A 5,298-nucleotide genomic window follows, 5' to 3' on the forward strand; every position below is an offset into this window, starting at 1 on the left:
GGGCGGTACAGTTTCTATTTAACGGAAGTGTGGAGCTGTCACCCAAATAAAAAAAACATGGGACCTTATGACAGCTCCACACTTCCCTACCTAATATCTAATGACACTTTCAGACACCTGACCTGGCGGAGATCCGCCATAAATCAACATTTATCATATCATTAATCAGCCACTGATGATCATTAGCTTTTCTAACCCTTTCATGCATGAAAGGGTTAGAAAAGCTCCGATCGTTTTATCGATCGATATGTGACTGTTAATTTAATCTGTATTTCCGTGATTCTGATCACTCACCGTTTCACTGCTACGCCACCACACAGACAGATGCACGAATCAAAGATCGCCTTCAGAAAATAAAGTCAAGCCTCGCCTAAAGTTACCTTAATCCGAACAGGTGATATTGACCTCTAAAATAATTTGTGCTACAAGTTTACATCAGCTAATCAACTCTTTAGATTAAATATGAGGATAAAAAAACGAACAAGTTTAAATTATTTTTATTTATTTCTCTGATGGTGAAAGTTCAATTAGCCTATAAAACGAAAGTAAAAACCATCAGCACATATTTCCATGTTCACCAGCAGAGATTAAAAACAGAAATAAACAAATAAGCTTCATCATTAAAGAAGATTACCAAAGAATACCAGGCACTTTATCAGGTAAATAAATCTACACAACTTGTTTATGCAGAGAGCTTGTGTTTCTGTCTTTTTAGACCACAGAATGATTTGTTCCTGCAACAGGGTAATATGATTTATTTAACTTTTGGGCAGCTGATATGCTACATGTGCTTCCATAAGCCCCTTTCTGACTGTATGAACCTTTTGAAGTTCCTACACTCTTAGAAAAAAAGTGCTGCCTAAAACCATACAAGGTTCTTCGGCTTGTCCTCATAGGAGAACTTTTATTGGTGCCTATTAGAAAACTTTGTAAGGGTTTAAACTGAAATCTTTTCAGACGGTTCTGACTAGAACCTTTCATAAAGGGTTACACTCAGAACCCTAAGTAGAAGGTTCTACCCAGAACCCCCTATGGCAGGTTCTACACTGAACCCTGCAATGATGTGGTGGTTCCACCAATAACCCTTAGTGGGGGTTATAGCCAGAAACCTTTTATATCCAGATTTCATCCAAGGTTTCATCCAGATCCCACACAGAGAGTTCCACTGAGAACACTTTTATTTTCAAATGGTCTTATCTACAACCCACATAGACATCTGTCATGAGGATTTCACCAGTAACCCTCTTGTCTTTTAATGGTTATAGATAAAATAGATGCAACATTTCAGGCACAACGATTGAATAACATACACACTGTATGCTCCATCAAAATAGTTGAAATTGAAAAAGCATTCAACTACATCCAAATCTTTTTTATTCAAAAATCTTCACACAATGAGAGATGAGGAGGGCATACTCTCTGAGGAGAGGTTATGTCAGTCCTGTGGGGAATAAAGGTGAGCATAGACCAGTGGATTAACCAATAATAGACAAGCCAGGCAGCCCAAGATGTTCTTGTTAGATGGATGAATAAAATCTCCAGCAATGGTGATATAGATAGGAAAGACAGAAAAGTCAATCAGTAGCATCCATAGAAGACATAATTACTACACCAGATGAATTAAATAGCTGTCTACCAACAGTAATGGATGGTTCAGAGAGAATAATCGGAGAATAGGCACATAGTAATAGTGGAACATCCTGAAGAAGCTTGTTTTCTAACTCCTGCAACACCAGCCTCCACCAGCACACAATCAGATGGAAGTGAGAGGACCTCACGAAGTTTTAACATTATTTTATGTTGGTAAATTTGAACATCCTCTCAGTAAACACATTTCAGGTTTGTAACACAAACAGAAATGTTACATGACACATGACAGGTCCATGCTGGTCCACTCCAGTGTTTTCCTATTGGACTGTGCTGCTGTGCCGTGGCTTAGATGTTTTAGAAATTATTTAATTTTGGTATATTTACTTGGGGATCTATTTTCGCCACATTCAACAACAATTTGGGTTCACTTTGATGGTATAGTTAAATATGCTTTAAATAGCTTCTTTGCATTGTAGTTTTAATAGGACAACGGGGACACTGCAAATTCATGTCATCTCACCCAAAAAGGCACTTGCAAAGTCATTAAAACCCTTTTTTTTCCAAGCCGGTGGCACACATTGTCTTTAATCCAAAGTTAATAATTCATCTGCAAAAAAACACAAAAGAAACAAATGTTAATCTTAAGATATTCTACCTTTCCCCATGAAAATTCTTAGTTAGTCATGCTTGGTAAAATAAGATTTAATTTACCTTGATTCTCTGAGTAACACTTAACCCATCTCTTAATCCAAATTCATGCACAGGTGCTCACATGAGTGATCATTACTGGTATGTCACACCTGTTTTGCCAATATGGAAACCAACACTCAGCTCCCACATGGCAACCAACCGGGCAGCCAGCTCCCAGGCCCCACATGCCAAAAATCATATCAAAATAGATTACAGTACAAAAATGCCCCTCAACCTTATCCCATGCAAAATTAATTCTACATTAGACAGACACACCTATGAATATAGTTTTCGTTTGCAGCAAAGGGACCCCACATTTGATTATTTGACTTTTTAAACCTAACTTAATGGTTCTTTTTTTTTTTTTTTTTTTTAACCCTACTGTTACACAAGGACTCCGGGGAGACAAGGGAACGTTAAAGTTTATTCAGTGACTGGTATTCTGAAGAGAAACATACAGTTACCGATACAGGGTGAAGAATCTGGGAACGGAGAGGGAGTGAGTCCATTAGGTGTGAGGTTTAAGGTCCGACAAGGAGTAACTGAACTGGTGGAGTATATAAGGGGTGGAGAGTCAATGAGGAACAGGTGTGACAGGTTGGGATAATGCTGATGAGTGGATGAGGAACTGGTGTGGAGGATCAGGGAAGTGAGGAGTGAGTGGAGGAGCGGCAGGACAGGGGAGTGCTGGAGGAGTGGCAGGACAGAGTATAACATTTTTTGTTATGCTGTTCTGATAAACCTCACTCATGAACCCATATGTGCTGTGGTGAGTCAGCTTTAAATTAAATGAATCTCTTTTTCTTAATTAATTGGTTCAACTGCCTAGCTGCCTGCTTAATAGCAGTGGTACACATTGTTAAACACAGCTTTTCACTTCTATATCATTTGGCACTGATATTTAGGTTATTATGTGATTATACTTCCTGTTCTTTTTCTTTTTTCCAGAGATGTATTCCATAATTGAATGTATTCAAACCCAGAAGGTGGAGCTTGTGCCCACACTTTGGCCAAGTGGTGGCTGTTAGCTATTAGCCTAGTTCAATGAGGGGTATAGCCCTCCACCAGGCCATCAAAAATGAAACTGTACCAGACTACAGCTGGGATCAGTGAGAGGTCTGTATTATGTTTACAACTGGTAGGTTTGCAATTTTTCTGCTTTCACTATTCAACAATATGTTTTGCCTAGGACTGGTTACTTTTCACTTGGGTTTGATTATAGGGAGACCTGTTATATAGTTCATGGTGTTGTTATGTCCCCAGTCTAGGGAAGAAGAGACGCAACACATGAGTGGACGTTTAACCATTTATTGCCTTGGATATCAAATATCTCATACTCAGCGACACGGGTGTTGGGAGTAGCAGAACTGCTGAAAACAACAAACATAACACAAACAAAAGGAGGCCTCCCCCACAACAACCGAAAGGGGGATTAACTCAGTCTCAGTTGCTTTACGCAAGTCAAACAAAACAAAACGCAGCAGTTCCAATAAACTAATAATGGGTCTTCTAAACCCCAACAACACCAACTACTCTAGCCCAACACTTAACAGTCGCTAACCCAAAATCTGTCCCACTCCGGTAACAATACAAAAAACTAAAGAAGCAGCTTCTAAAGCTGAATGTATAAAACAAAACACACGAGAGGCTACACCACCAGCAACCAACACTATTCTACTCTCTACAAACGAAATCGCCTCTATGTCACACAACCAAAGGAAACAGAAGACAGTTCTCGCTCAGCCGCTTCTTCTCTTCCTTCCTACACCTGCGCTACCCTCCCAACGGGAGAATGTTGCAGGCCTTTATTTCCGGGCGGCGAGTAGGGTGCAGCATGATTGGTCAGGGCTTATCCAATCTCAGGGGAGGAGACGAAGGTGTGCCAGACGCAGCCACTCAGAAGCCCAGCTCCGCAGCAGGGATTGTCATACCAGATGAGCCTCAGGTGACAGCAATGATCAGGGGCCGTAACAGTGTTCAGTGTTGACAATGTGCTTCTCCACCTCTACCATCTCCATGTCTGCCTTTTTGTAAGCTATGTGATTGTGATGTGACTGTTGTCCTCTGTCCGCTCCTGAATCACGTTCTCTGTCCACCACTGACCGTGTCCTCTGTTCACCCCTGACGGTGGCCTCTGTCAACTCCTGACCGTGTCCTGCGCCGAGTCCTGACCATGTCCTTTGTCAATGTCTGAATCGTGTCCTCTGTCCACGCCTGAATCGTGTTCTCTATCCACCCCTGACCATGTCCTCTGCCCACTCCTGACCATGTTCTCTGTCCACCCCTGATCGTGTCCTGTGCCTACTCCTAAAGATGTCCTCTGACCACTCCTGACTATGTCCTCTGTCCACCCCTGACCTTGTCCTGTGCATACTCCTGATCATGTTCTCTGTCTATTCCTGACCATGTCCTCTGTCCATGTCTGAATCGTGTCCTCTGTCCACCCCTGACCGTGTCCTCTGTCCATGTCTGAGTCGTGTCCTCTGTCCACTCCTGACCGTGTCCTCTGTCCACCCCTGACTGTGCCCTCTGTGCACTCCTGACCATGTCGTCTTTCCACATCTGAATCGTGTCCTCTGTCCACCACTGTATTGTGTCCTCTGTCCACTACTGACCGTGTCCTCTGTCCACCCCTAAATCGTGTCCTCTGCTCACTCCTGACCGTGTCCTCTGTCCACCCCTGACCGTGTCCTGTGCCTACTCCTGATCATGTTCTCTGTCCACTCCTGACCATGTCCTCTGTCCACTCCTGAATCATGATTTTTGTCCACCCCTGAATCATATTCTCTGTCCACCCCTGACCGGGTTCTCTGTCCACTCCTGACCGTGTCCTCTGTCCACCCCTGACCGTGTCCTGTGCCTACTCCTGATCATGTTCACTGTCCACTCCTGACGATGTCCTCTGTCCACTCCTGACAGTGTCCTCTGCTCACTCCTGATTGTGTCCTCTGTCCACCCCTGACTGCGTCATGTGCCTACTCCTAACCATGTCGTCTTTCCACTCAAGACCGTGTACTC

The sequence above is a fragment of the Melanotaenia boesemani genome, chromosome 11, assembly GCF_017639745.1.
Source record: "Melanotaenia boesemani isolate fMelBoe1 chromosome 11, fMelBoe1.pri, whole genome shotgun sequence".
Taxonomy (NCBI): Eukaryota; Metazoa; Chordata; class Actinopteri; order Atheriniformes; family Melanotaeniidae; genus Melanotaenia; species Melanotaenia boesemani.